Below are 15,973 nucleotides of genomic sequence, written 5' to 3'. Positions count from 1 at the left end.
TAGGCTAATGCTGTAAGCATTAGGGTTGTTGTGGTCATTGTTGGGTAGGAGTTGTTCTGGGAATCAGACTTTCGAAGGATATCTGTGAGAATACTTTGGTTTGCAGCCAAAGTTAGGTCATCTATGCTCACTGATACACGTAAGCAAGACATACTTTCATTCTGTGTGACCTTTCTTTCCTTATGCGTGTGTGTGTGTTTGTATGCATGTGTGTGAACTCCTCCTATTCTTTTGTACCATCTAGCTATGTCTAATGTTTCTAATTTACTATTTTGTTTCTAACACTCAAACCCTGTCTAGAGGTGACGTGTCTAGGCATGCATATCCATCAATAGCTACTCAGAACATGCACACACTCACACACACACACACTCACGCACACACACCTGTTTATGGCTCCATTTACAATTCACACGTCACGCTAGCGCTAACATCCGCTACCAGGCTTTTTAGCGTAATTAGTGAGCCTTCAGCAGATTCAAATAGAGAGCACACTTCTGCCTTTCCTTCTATTAAAACTCATTAACATGCGGTTAAAGGAAGCCGTAAGAACCCTGCACCTTTAATTCAATATTCGCCTGGTGATATTGTGTTTAAATGACTAATTTCTCTCTTTTTTTGGGCAGCATGAAAAGATTCATTCTCATGCCTTTGGAGGGGTGATATTTCCTTTGCTGCATAAAGTAGAGGAGTAGGGTGGTGTTTTTAACACCCCTCTCCTTTCACAAAGCACCCCACCACCCATTACATAAGGAAAGGGAGGCTGTGTGTGTGTCACTGTGTGTGTGGCAATGCATTCCATTCTTTATGAGGGGCCAAATGTTCCAGGATAATAAGTACACATGAGCAATTTTATGTATTTGGGACATTTGGCATTTGGCTGATTCCCATAATTACATATATTTTATGTTTAAGAGTAATGAATACAGAAATGACTAATAAATGTACAATAATGAATGATGAATAAAGGAACAAAGTGAGCCAAATCAATAGACAGAAGTGTTGATATTAACCAAGACAAGTGATGACTAATGTTATAGTCATCACTTGGTTTTCTAATAAGAATGAGAATGACAATTAAATCCATGTTTGGCATGTTGGACATGTTGAAAGGTGCAGGGACCAGCTATCACCAGTCCAAACACAGACCATAGCAGAAGTTCAAGGGGAAGTGATAATGGATTCCAATCATCATGAAGACCTAATAGCGCAGAAGTCAAGAGTGTATATAGAAGAAGGAGAGGGTAAGAAGGGAAAATGAGAAATAGAGAGAGAGAGAGAGAGAGGGAGAGAGAAATAAGTTAAAAACACTGAGACAAATTATACTTGACTAAACATTGTCACAACACACCAGTAGTCATAATGTTTACTGTTTTCTGAAGTTCTTCAAAATTATAACAGCCATAAGTAGAGTGGCTTTATATCAAGCAAAGGTGCCAAATTCCTATGTTGTATAGGACATCATTTACAGTACACTATATATGTCTAGTTCATTAGCTCCAGGTGGCTGTGCAGCTCAAAGGACCTGTGATGTTCTCTGGAGTGAAAATGATGAAGGCTAACTGGGAGCAGATTTCCACGGAGTAATTGGTGTTTTGTTTTTTCCTCCCCTTTTCCAGTCAGAGAAACCACGTCGTGATTTGTAATTATGTGCATACGCCTTATTTTCATCCTTGAGTGATGATCACACTAATGTTGCTGTTTTGAGTAAACAAAGACATTAGCATATTTAGTCATCATTTTACAACTGTGCCCATCTTTTCTCAATTTGCTCTCGCTGTCTTCTTTCCACAAAACTCTTACTTTCATTAAATACTGTAGGCTAATACTCTCTCAATTTAAATCTCTCTCTCTCTCTCTCTCTCTCTCTCTCTCTCTCTCTGTCTGTCTTCTTTCACACCTCTGTTCTCTAAATCCTAAGTCCCAAGAGCATGTTGAGAATTGTGTTTTAAAATCAAGTGCTTTTCTTTCTCCTAACTCACATTCTGTATTTAATTGTGTCCTAAGCTTCTCTGATTCGTGTGATATGTGTTCCAGATACAGCTGAGGTAAATTAACCATCCTCCTCTGCTTACAATCTTCTGTCACTCTTCTGTTTCAGGAAGAAGCAGTAGGCCGCTCTCATGGGAGGCAGCCAAGCAGCCCCATAAAAAGACAACAAGAAACAAATGCATCAGAACAGACTGGCTCTCAATATATATTATATACGAGATTGACATTCAGATTAAAAACTGTCTCAACACAGAGATCCATCAGTCTACCCAGGCTTTAGAAGGAACTTTAATGTTTTTAATGAGTTCTTCTGTAGAGTAAGTCTTCACATGCTGTGTGTTGATTTTAAAATGGTTCATAAACAAGCATTGATGGTGTTTCCTTTAAAGATGGTGTATATATTTTTTTTAATTCAGTGGGTAAATATTCTAAAAGTATTCTCCTATTAATGTTCAAAGTAATTGTATTCTGAATACTGCCTTTACAAAATATAACTTGGACTGAATACAGATACTTTTTTGTACAATTTCTGTAATACGTATATACTGTATACTGTATATCTGAATACTATATTACCAATGCTTGTATTCTGTTACATCCCAGCTCTGGTTACATAAGTGTCTACATGGTAAGATGATTCACTCCCCAGTTCATACTGTGCATTTTAGGAACTAAGCTGAACAAACCGCCCATTTTGTATAAATTGTTTTTGTTGGTGTCACAAAAACCAACACATTTACATATATCTGCCTGAACAGGCTACAGCAGTTTTGCTCACCCACTCATCTTGAACTTATAAGGAGTGTTTCTGCTTTTTAAACGAGGCACAAAATAGGGCAGCAAATCAGAACAGAGATCACTTACATATGTCTGTTTTTGGGTGCTTTTTTGGTGTGAGCCAATCAAACTTTTTCTTTAGTTGGGTCCATTATTACAGTTGTGAACACTTTGCCCATACTTGGGTGTGCACCAAACAACTGAACCGTGGTCTGCCAAAAATTGCAGGTCTCAGTCTCCTTCCAATTGAAACCTAGCCAGTTCACTTTAGTGGGAATGCATTTTTATGATGGTCCACACTAAATGAGGGAATTCACCACTGAAGCATGCTTTCCTCTTTTTGTAGCATCAGGTCAATAGTGTACTGTCTGCATAATCTGCTTATTTTAATATTTGACTCTCCTAGTGTTTTTGCAGCACGGGTTGCTGCTAATAATGGGAGATGAGCAATAGCAAAGTATTTACTTGTGTCTAATTGACTGTGAACAGTATTTTTTGATTGAATGGATCAGGCATCAGTGATCTGGCAAATTCAAACTAATTTGTATTTAAACCAATTGATCATGAAGAAGTAGTGGTCAAGCAAGGTTTGTTTTTATTACTCTAACTGTGACACTTCTAGACATTAAGTGTCTCTGATTTCACATAACCTAATCAGTTATATTATAAATTTCATCAAGAGCATATTCACTGCATACATCTGGATCCTACTGCACGATAGGGTAATGAAAGTTCAGATAGAAAATATTTCTTTTTTGGCACTGAGGTAAATGTGAAAGCTGCAGAGTGCTTGTGTTTGTGTACACATTCACGACAGAAAAACACCCACATGTATAATTTGGTGCATTTTAACTATTTAGACTTTGGCTCAAACACCCTTAAAGACATTTTAACAAAACTGTTTAATTCTGAAGGGTAAAGGGAGGTTAGAAAAAGGTCACGTAAAAATGAATTATAACTGCTTTTTGCACATAAACCAGTCACTGTGGCATGCGCAAATGTTTGGACACCCTTCCAGTTCTAATGTCTGAGAACCTTAATTGTCTTCTTAGGATTGATTAGGCAGGTCAAGGATTGTCATTAGCAACTGATGACAATTCCAGAATGTAACAAATTCTTTGACTTTACAAACCTTTTGCTAACAACCATGTACTCCTCTAACCAGCTGAGGATCTGAAAATAAGGCTAATTTGTGGCAAAACAAGAGAAAGTAAGGGGAGGCTATAAAAAGATATTAAAGTGCTTTCATGTGCACAGTTTCCACCTACCAAAGTGGCAAGGGGAGCTGTTGAATTCAAGGCAAAATCTGGAATACCAAGACATCTTGTGTATAGAACTGCTCATATGCTGTCTAGAAAGGCAAAGCAAACCCCCATAAGACAGCAAAAGGGGGTCTATACAATCATTCAAAACATATCTCAAAATCCCCCATGAACTACTTCAAGAAACACAAGCTGAAGCTTTTGGAATGGCCCGCACAGTCCCCTGAAATCTGTTGGTAGATCTTAAATATTAATTGTGTTGGGCACAAATATTGTGCCCAAGAACACTGCTGAAATAGAAGCATTTTAATAGGCTGCTACTTTATATAGTAGCTGTGCATATATATAACTACTAGTATTTTCTTTGGTTGTTGTTTATTTGTTTTTTTTTCTGTTAAGGTTCACATCATTAAATTAAATCAGGTTCTATTTTTTCAATGTTTTTATGTATTTGAAATACATTTCTTTGCAATCCATGTCGAAATACATTCCAAGCACTAAAATGTGTTTCATACATTTATTTATGGAGAAATATTATACTTAGAAATGTACCATACAAAAACAGACACACACTTTCTAAGCCACTTATCTTTCTGGGTCATGGGGGAGCTGGAGCCTGTCCCAGTAGTCAATGGGCAGAAAGCAGGAAACACCCTGGGCAGGTCACCTGTCTATTGCGGTCTAACTGTTTTGATACTGTTAAAAAACACTGTGTTTCTGAGCCATTACTGTGTAATCAATTGGTCGATCCTGTGATCGATGTGTGATTAGTTCGGACTGGGCGCGGGAACCTAGAGAATGCACATTTAGCTTGCATCACTTATAAAGTGATACAGCTGTGAGCAGTACGCATTGTGTCCTGTGTTTGTTTGAAACTAATATTCTCTATCATTCCCCCTCTCAGGGGCGTAACATTTTGGAGGCACCGCTGGGATGGGTGTGACTGGAGTCAGCCATTCAGAGAGGATCGTTGAGCTCAGCTGTCATCCAGCCCCTCAACTTACCTAGGAGCGTGTGTGCAGACAGTAGGGAAAGTCAGTGGAGTTCCGAGTTTAGAGGCTAAAGCTGGTCATCTGAGTTAACTGGAGGTAACAGGAGAGCCATAGCTGTTGCACATCTAAAGAAAAAAAGGGGGGCTACCACTACACTTCATTACTGCTTACATCACTGCTAATGAGATCAATTCATCAGAATCGGAGAGACTACAGTTAGAAATATTAGGGGATCTATGTCAGCCACCCAGAGAAAGCTTGGTGGAATTGTGTGACTTTTTAACCATTGCAGGACCAAATCTCAAGTATGTGACAGGCAAAAATAGGATGTCACTTGTCACAATGATCAATAACCATTTGCACAGAGAGGAGTTGGAAGAGCTTGAGGATAAAGGAATGTCAGGTTTACTCAGCCTTAAAGATAAAATCCTAGAACTTCATGCAGAGAGTGAGGTGCGAACAATGGAGTCTGTGGGCCAGCTTGACATGCTGCCTTCCTATGAGCCCCAAAATGTAGAACAAAGCGAGCAGCCTTCAGAACAGAGTACGCTCATAAAACAAATTGAAGAAGTGCCGTTTCAGCTTTCATCAATACAGAGACAGACTGAGATGCAGAGGAAAAATAAAGAACCTCAGAGAAACACTAATAGTAGCATGCTGCCTCAAAACACTGTCCAGCCTCAAACATTTTCATCTTGGCCCAAGGAATATAAAATATCTGGTCAAATTGGTGAGCCAGGGCAGAAAGACAGATTAACTTTTTCAAGTTTAGCTCGCCAAATTGAACATGGTTTAAATAAGGGTTTTCCTGAACTGGAGATTGTGGATGCAGTTATCAGAGCTATTGCTCCTGGCATGCAGCTGCACAGTTATTTAGAGGGGAAAGCTAATCTAACTCTACCTACACTCCGTAGAATCCTCCGTTCTCACTACCAAGAAAGGAGCGCGACAGGGTATAAGCAGTTAACTTCAGGGGTTCAAGGCCTTAAAGAAACCCCTCAAGCTTTCCGCATTCGTGCTTTAGATCTGAGGCAGAAAATTTTGTTCGCGTTGCAGGAGTCTGAGTCAGGTCTAAAATATGACCCAGGGTTAGTGCAGAACTTGTTTCTCCATACTGTTTTGACTGGCTTTCATAATGACAATATTAAATGTGATCTTCAACCCTACCTAGAACAGAGTGACATTTCTGATGAGCTGTTGCTTGAGAGATTAAACATTGCATGTGCCTATGAAGCAGAGAGGCAGAACAAAAGGAAGATGATAACCCCACAGCGACCTGTTGCTGTACATTCTGCACACTCAGATGTCACATCTGTTGAAGACAAAGAAAAGGTAACTCAACCAAAACAGTGTAAGAGACATCCTGAAGTATTCTCTGAGCTTAAAGAGGTGAAGTCAGGAATGGCCTTATTGAAAGAGCTTAGGGCAGAGGTGTCTCAGATTAAGGAGTCTATGCAACAACCTCTTTACCCTCCTAAGTTGCATTTAGCTCAGACTGAAGGACCAAGTGGAAAACCGCAAAATCTACCACAAGCTTACTACCCCTCCACTATCTCAGACCAGCAAAAAGATGTGGTTCATCACCACACGGGGGCAACCGGATGGCATCATTTTACTCCACAGTACCCTTTTCCCCTGCCGAGACGAAGCCACAAGAGAGGGTGTTTTAAGTGTCAGCAACGTGGAGCTGAAGCAGATTGCATGCACTGTTTTAAGTGTGTTAGTGACGAGCATTTTATGGCAGGCTGCAGAGTTGAAGTGCAAAGACCAGACAGATATGCTCCTTTAAACGAAGCAGGGTCACTCCCACGGGGCGAGGAGTGGCCAACCACATCGGAATGTCCCAAGAATGCATGTCCTGTGGAAGAAAGGGAGACATGGTGAAATTAAGACAATGTGCACAGTGCAAGAGAGTGTTATATTGTTCCAAGACATGTCAGGCAAATCATTGGAGTGTTCATAAGCAACAATGTGCATTACCTTTCTGTATGACGACCCACACAAAGGTTCAGAAGAGGAAGAAGGGAGTGGAAAAGGCTCCACTAATAGGCACTAAATACCAGGTAGATTGCTATATGCAGGGCCAGATGGTCAGAGCATTGTGGGACTTGGGGTCTCAAGTAACCATCATGGATGAGCAATGGAAAGCTGCACACCTGCCAGAGGTCAGATTAAGGGCTCTTTCTGAGATTTTGGATGCAGAAGACACTCTAAATGTAGTGGCAGCCAATGGAGAAAGTATGCCTTACACCGGTTGGATAGAGGTGACTTTTAGATTGGCCCCTGAGACAGCACACTCCCCAGAGGTAATTGTCCCTGCACTTGTGATGAAGGGTGGCACATTAGCACAAAGTATTAAAGCAGCCTTTCCAGACCTTCACATGAGCAGTGCAGAAGCTCTGGTGGAACAAGTGAGCGCTGAAGGAATAATTGAATATGATGTCAGGACAACAAGAGAATTTGTCAGAGTACCAAAACACATGTCCCTTCGGGTTGAGTGTCGTGTACAAGCAAAACCACTACAGCAAGACACTACATTACTGTTTGAGCCCAGTATCAATCCAGAGTGGCCTGATGGACTTGAATTTTCAGAGACGCTAGTGGAACTAGGAAAGAATGCAAAGCCATTTGTCCCAGTAAATTTGCAGAATCCCATAGATCATGACATCACACTGGCAGGGAGAATGATTGTTGGAACTGTACAGCCAGTTCATGCAGTTTATCCAGCCACTGTATTAGAGGGTTGTCGCCCAGCTGTCAAAGTTGCAGTAAGCCAAGTAGGAGCAGGGGAAGATCAAGTTGCTGGTGATGTGTGGGATCCCCCAGTCGACTTAAACCATCTTGATGAACCAGAAAAAGAAATTGTGTGTAAAATGCTGAGACAAGAGTCTAGTTCATTTGCAAAATCTGACAATGACATAGGCTGTATTGATAAACTACAGCTTAGCATTGCACTAAAAGACACTGAGCCAGTTGCAAAAGCTTACTTGAGTGTGTCAAAATCATTGTATAAGGAGATGAAAGACTACTTGCATGACCTCATTGCACAGGGTTGGGTGAAAAAATCAAACTCCCCTTACGCATCTCCCATGGTCTGTGTACGAAAAAAAGAAGGGATGCTGCGCTTGTGCATTGACTACCGGGAATTGAACAAAAAGACCAGCCTGGAAGGCAACTCATGGTTTTCCCTATTCCCTATAGATCAGGGGAAGGCCTACCACCAGGGGTTTATGACCAAAGAGAGCCAGCCAATGACTGCTTTTGTTACTCCGTGGGGCCTATGTGAATGGATCAGGATCCCTTTCGGGTTGATGAACGCACCAGCTGCTTTTCAGTGGTGCATGGAGGAATGTCTAGAAGGGCTAAGGGACGAGATATGTATCCCATATTTGGATGACACCACTGTGTTCAGTAAATCCTTCTTGGATCATGTTAATAATGTAAGGATGGTGTTGCAGCGACTCAGACAGTATGGTATCAAGTTGAAGCCAGGCAAATGTGAACTCTTCAAAACGAGAGGTCCGTTACCTAGGACGTATTGTGTCAGCTGAGGGCAGTGAGGACTCTGAAGGAGAAAAGACCTCAAACAGTGGGAGAACTGAGAGCAATAATGGGCTTGTTAAGCTATTATCGGCAGTACATTAGGGATTTTTTTCGCATTGCTGGGCCCCTTTACAACCTTTTGAAGGCCACCCCTGAAGTTCCAAGAGGACAGAGCCAGGAAGGGAAAGAAAAGCAGCAAAAGGGGAAAAGGAAGGGAGCACACTCTCATCAGCCTATAACATGGACAGCTACCCATCAACAGGTACTGGAGAAGCTGATTGATTGTTTAACTCAGCCACCTAGGATTCCCAGACTTGAGTAAGTCATTCATTCTACATACAGACGCCTCAAATCAGGGCCTGGGTTCCATTTTGTACCAGGAACAGGAAGGGAAACTCCGTGTGATTGCTTATACTCACAGAGTCTGAAAAGAACTATCACCTCCATTCAGGGAAACTAGAGTTCCTAGCTCTGAAGTGGGCAGTGTGTGAAAGGTTCCGCGATTATCTGATTGGCTCATCTTGCACCGTATACACGGACAACAACCCACTTACTTATGTGTTATCGACAGCCAAGTTGAATGCAACCGGGCACCGGTGGGTGGCGGAACTAGCAGATTTCCATTTAGTCATCAAATATCGTCCAGGTCGAGAGAACGTTGATGCGGATAGTTTGTCCTGAATGCCTGTGGATGTGGAGATTATGATAAGAGAGTGTACAGAGGAGCTTTCCCCTCATGCAGTGCAAGCAGCTATCACATCCATCGAAGCTACAGATTCCAGTGCTGCATGGTCCATGGCTATATCTGTCCAGTGTGCTGAGTTATGCGAAACAATACGGGAGCCTATGTCACCAGAAGAAATATACCAAGCTCAACATGCTGATGCTGGTATTCGCCAAGTTCTTGAGTACAAGGAATCAGACACTGTTGGTCACCAGCTAGGAAATTTGAGTATTCAGAGTAAACGCCTGCTCCGCGAATGGGAACGACTGGTCTTTGATGAAAAGGGCATTTTATGCTCACAGACAGCTACATGAAAACAGTTGGTGTTACCAGAAAAATACAAGGAAATGGTTCTGAGAGAATTGCATAATGAAACGGGTCATCAAGGAGTGGACCGAACAGTGTCACTAATCAGAGACAGGTTCTTCTGGCCTAATTTGCAAAAGGATGTTGAGCACTATGTTTCCCATTCCTGCACGTGTTTAAAGCAGAAGAAACCAAGTAGAGAAACTAGAGCTCCTCTTACAAGCATTACCACTACTCAACCCTTTGAACTGGTGTCAATCGACTTCCTTCATGTAGACAGATGTTCAGGTGGATATGAATATATTTTAGTAGTGATCGACCATTTCACACGCTTTGTGCAGGTGTACGGTACAATGTCAAAATCTGCCAAAACTGTAGCTGACAAGATCTTTGGTGACTATGCATTGAAGTTTGGGTTCCCTATGCGAATACACCACGATCAGGGAGGGGAATTCAAAATTCAGCTATTTGCACAACTAAAGAGAAACCGTGGTGTTTCAGGCTCTAGGACGACTCCCTATCACCCACAAGGGAATGGCCAAGTGGAGCATTTCCTCCAGATGTTGAATACGCTGACAGAAAGAGAAAAGTCAAACTGGAAGGATTCGTTGAACAAGCTTGTGTATGCTTACAATTGTACCCGCAGCGAAGTCACTGGGTTTTCTCCTTTTTATCTTCTCTATGGACGACCCCCGAGACTGCCAATTGACCATTGGTTTTGTCTAACTCCTGAGAGTGGGACAAGCGATCATCAGGAATACATGAAGAGATGGAAATCTGGGATGCAGAAAGCCTATGAGGTCGCACGAGAGAACGCTAAGAAGTCTGCCGAGAGAGGTAAAAGAAATCATGATAAGAAAGTCAGGAGTTCTGTGTTGCAGGAAGGTGATCGTGTTCTTGTGAGAAATATGACACCCAGAGGCGGGACAGGTAAACTCCGAAACCATTGGGAAGAACGCATCCACAAAGTTGTTCGCCAAGTTAATAAGGATCTCCCAATCTATGAAGTTGTTCCAGAACAAGGAAAGGAGAGAGAAAGCAGCATTCTCCACTGCAATCTGCTGTTGCCATGTGATTATATACCACTGGAGATCCAACTCAAGACAGCAAACCCAAGGAGAAAAGGAGGAGCTCGAGCAAAGACTGGAGACAAAGAGGAAATTCAAGCAGAGGTTGACAGTGATGAAGATGACTATGGATACTGCTACGTACCTGTAACACAGCCTCATTATAGTGTCAATACCAAATGTGATAGTCGGCATGCAGCCCATGAGCCAACAGTGAATGCTGATAATCAAGTTACTGGCTCAGAAAATGTACTCCAGCAAAGTGAAGCCCAAGACAGAGACTGCACGTTGGATCAGAACATTGAGTTAGAGGTGTCTGTTCAAGAGGGACTGCCAGTGCAAGAGGAACGTATCTTGGGAAAGGACACATCACTTCCTCTGTCCACTGCTGTTAATGAAAATGATGGCGAACTGGAGCGGGAGCATCAGCATCAGAGACCCAGAAGGGAAAGGTGAGCACCAAAATTATTCACCTATGACCAGCTGGGTAATCCAGTTTGTTACTATGCATCACTGGATTACCCAGCTGGAAAGTGACACTCACCCACATCTGCTTTTGCCTGAAGATCTGGTATGCACAATGACGCCGTACATGGACCCTACCCAGTTTTACCCCTCCACACGACACTACCGGCCAGTACTCTTGCATGGGTACTGAGTAGAAGACACCCATAAAACAGGATACACATTGATGGACTGTTAAACTAACAACACTTTTGCATACACACACAACCGCAACACACATCAAGACTGTCGAATCAGCAATGCCATTACACATATACACACAATCACAGCATTCAAGGACTGTTGAACTTGTAGATCGCTTACACTTACACATACACAACTGCAACATACATAAAGACTGTTGAACCAGCAGTGCTGTTGCGCACCCACACACACAATTGCTGCAGTCAAGGACTGTTTCACATATACACAACACTCATGGACTGTGAATGAGCAAAGTGTTTGTGCATACATATTTGCGGGACATGGACTGTGAAAGAAAAAAATATACAGAAACACACTGATTGGGTTAGTGGACTCTTTAATCAATACATTTGCCATGTGCAGTGTGGACCTATCTTAAGGAGGACACTTTATTTGAATGGTCTGACTGTTGCATATATGTCTTCTGTAAGAATTAGACAAAACTTTTGATGTTGGGACGACATCTGTATTGAGGGGGAGTGTGTGACGCACTTAAAAAATCTGTTAAAAGAAGAAAAGAAAGAAAAAGTATGTTTCTAACTGTTTTGATACTGTTAAAAAACACTGTGTTTCTCTATATGAGCCATTACTGTGTAATCGATTGGTCGAGCCTGTGATCGATGTGCGATTAGTTCGGACTGGGCGCGGGAACCTAGAGAATGCACGTTTAGCTTGCATCGCTTATAAAGTGATACAGCTGTGAGGAGTACACGTTGTGTCCTGTTTTTGTTTGATAATATTCTGTATCATTCCCCCTCTCAGGTACGAAATATTTATTGAAAGTTGCCAGTATGCTGTTTAAAGAAGCATTCTTGTTTGTGAAATTCTGTTTAACTGTGGTTTTAATAGCAAATTTTCCGTCTTTATGTGACGTTTCTAAAATGCAAGTCACTAGTTTTAGCTCATTGACCTGGTGCTCTGATAAAAGCTAAAAGAGAAAAATAAGCTACCCAGCTTCGTTCTAAGGAGTTATATGCTCATTTAACAAGAGACTTATATAACTGTTGTAAGTTTTACTCATTTTTCCACTGTTCATATTTTGTATGGAAACTACTTTACTGTTCTTTAGTAATTTTATACTGAGCTATACTTATGGAGTGAGTAATGTTAAAAGGCTAAATGGCTTAGCTAAACAATGCGAACGTGCCTGTTTATTGTTAAGCCTGTTGTGATGTGTAGATTTGCTGCTCTAGTTTATGTGCTCAAAATGTGACTGATATAGAGTTAAATTGAGGTATATGGAGTTCAACAGCTTTATGTACCAAGTTAATTAGGTACTATCGTTCTGTGTAAGTGAAAATTGTGGGAAACATGGGGAAAGGACTGAAATTCTGCTACTTGTGATTGTGCTAAGCTAAAAGTGAGTAACCATACTACGAATACGTATTGAGAGCACTAACGTTAGTTGAGAGCTTCTGTATTTATCTTGCATATTCCTTTCTTTTGAAAAGTTGTGAAGTGAATGTATGTGTATGTATGTGTGTTAGCTCAGCACCTGAACAGAGTATGCTTCTCTAATGCGTTATAAAGAGAGTTTAATGTAATGAATCCTAATCCTATGCATAATATCAGATCACTTATAAAGTGATACAGCTGTAAGCAGTACGTGTCCTGTTTTTGTTTGAAACTAATATTCTCTATCATTCCCCCTCTCAGGGGTGTAACATCTTAATTTTAAGTGTTAGCAAATAAATACTTAACATAGCAAAAGCAAGTGTTGTAGGTATTAATGCACTGAAAATGCAGATTGATGATTTGACATTTTTTATTTGAAATACAGTGTGTGAGAACACAGAATTCAGTACCAATTTGTTACATCTGTAATCTTTGTTAAAACTACATACAACTGAGAAAATACAATAACAAATACAAATTAATGCTTTTAAAAATATCTTTAACAAATAGATTTTTGGTCATTTTCATACATTGCAAAAATATATTTGATAAATGCAATTGGAATATATTTCTTTCCAAGTAGGTTTTTATGGAATTTAGTAAGTACCATTATTTGTTATTATGTAAGAACATAATTACAATATACAATTATATAACTAACTTGACTTAATGGTTCTCACATCTTTAGCTTGCTTTTTCTCCCAGAGGCTCAGCTGACAGAAACCCAGAGGACCGGCCCAGTTGCAGCGGTGCTCTCTCTCAAGAGGAAGAAGCAGTGATTGAGAAGCTTAAAGGAGATACTTGTTGAGAGAAGACACAATTGCTCACTGAGCAGTTATGAGCATTCATACCTCTTTTGAAGAATGAAAACGTCCGGGCTAACTCATAGAATGGTCCTGACTTTATAAAGTACTTTTCTAGAAAAGCTCTATATTTAAACTGAAAGGTTACTGAGGTTAAGGCTGGGTTTAGAAAATTCTTATTATATATAAATATTTAAATGCATTATTATGCAAAATTGTGCATGTGAGTTTTTGCCTGTAAATGTTACCCTTTTAAAAAATGCAAATATAACAGCACATTGACTAACTGTTAAAATAATTACATATCTTAATGGATATTGAAAGAACGGGTGTTTGTGTGCAATGAGAAATGTGTGTGGTAATAGGAAATGTTTAAAGTGTTAATTCTTATCCATGTTTGATACAGTATTTTACACAGTGTCTGTGGCAGCTAGCTAAAAGGGAGGATTTGGGGTTAAAATCTGTTGGCCTTTATCAAAACATGTTGGTACCTTTAAAACAAACTGATCTGCTGTCTTTGAGTATTGGCTTATATACTGGATTGAAAACACTATCGATGATCGATGATTGATTGCTCATGCCTGTGCCAGCCATGAGGGGGCGCTCTCGCCGTGCCTCTCTTCATTTGCCATAAAGACAGAGAAGAGACAGCACAACAGAGAGTTTGTCCTTTAATTATCATACCTTTTACAGGTAAAAACACACAAAACATAAACAGTTCTTTTTAAGAATGAGTTGAATCCAGTATACAGCCATACATAATGTGTGTTCTGTGATGGACAAGCGTTCTGTACATAGTTAAATGTGTTTTAACCCCATGGTTAGCAAAAGACCACGAGGCACTTTGCGTGCTCCGTCTGATTAAAATAGTGTGCGAAAGCCGAATATGGTTGGTTAAAAAATAATAACCTACATACTTCTGAATGTCAGATTGCAATGGTTGAAACATCGTAATTTTACACATTTCTGTAGTAGTATTCTGGCGTGACCTGTTAATACAGGCTTTCCTGTGACTAGCTTGCCTGTTTTTGTTATGTTTTTGTTTTCATTGATTTCATGTAGAAAGGAGAAAGAAAGTATGAATGGAAAATACTGAATTTGGCACGTTTGTCTTTTGGAAGTGTTAAGCCTAAGCTAGATGTACATCTTGTACTTGTACAACATGTATTTGAAATTCATTCGCCATAAAGACAGAGAAGAGACAGCACAACCGAGAGTTTGGCTTTTAATTTCTTCCCTTTTACAGGGCTACTACATAAAGACACTATACAACATTAGAATGAATACAAATGAACATAACCATCACCATCACACTTGATGGGACTTCCTCAGAGAAATGTTTGGACAGAGGTGTAAGAAGTACAGGGAAACTTTGGGTACTGTTTCAAAATCCTGCTCAATTAAAAGTATTGAACAAACAACATACTTGAGTAAAAGTAAAAAGTATCAACATTTAAATAGGCTCACATATATAAAAGTAAAAACTACACGTTTTTATAAACATATTAAACATTCTCTTTGTTTGGTGGTGTGTGTGATGCATTGACTTAATGACTGGTACAAGTCCTCACACAAAGATGAATTAGCATAGTTGTGGGTAGTTTCCTTTTACAGTGATATGCATTTGAATGAATATTTTTATTAAGAACAATGAATTCAAATGCACAGAAACTCTTGTTTGGCAAGGGAAAAAGATAAAAGTCATGAGATCTATAATAATTATTTTCAAGGTTTTTATTTAAAAAGGATGTAATGTAAAGTAAAAAGTGTGTTTTTTTGTCTTGGAAATGTTGTTCATACAAATCTTCCAAAATAAATCTTTATAATAAGTGTAAATGTAAGTACAGACACAAAATCACAATGTACAAATTGTTTGTTTATTTGTGTTTATATAATTATTTTTGTATTTTACTGCCCAGAGTAACATGTTTACATTTTCTCAGCTGCCTAAAACTTGTGCACAGTATTTACTATATATAATGCATATGGGATATGTAATTCTTGTATATAGGTAATCTAAATCAAGATCTTCTTGAAGTTTATCTGGTTTATTTTACATGCATTTTTATTATTACCAGCACTGTCAGAGACTGACCTTGGGAGTATATGTGTGTTAAGCCTCTTGCAGCAGGTAGCAGCTTTCTGGCTTAGCCCTAAAGCCATGTTTCCTCTTCGGCTCATTAAGTCTGTGTGTGCGTGTGAGTATGTGTTTGTCTGTGTGTCGCTATATGACAGCTGCTGGGATTTTGGCACCATTTTATAATTTTTCATTCAGCCATGATCTCTTAAACAAATCAAAATATGTAGTGTGAATCTACATACAAAATAGATTTTAATTTTAAAAAATTATATTTTAAAGGAACCTTACAACATTTCTCCCTCCAATCTCTGTCTGTTGCATTTG

This window comes from Colossoma macropomum, unplaced genomic scaffold (assembly GCF_904425465.1).
Source record: "Colossoma macropomum unplaced genomic scaffold, Colossoma_macropomum, whole genome shotgun sequence".
NCBI classification, from domain to species: domain Eukaryota; kingdom Metazoa; phylum Chordata; class Actinopteri; order Characiformes; family Serrasalmidae; genus Colossoma; species Colossoma macropomum.
This window is presented reverse-complemented; position numbering follows the sequence as displayed.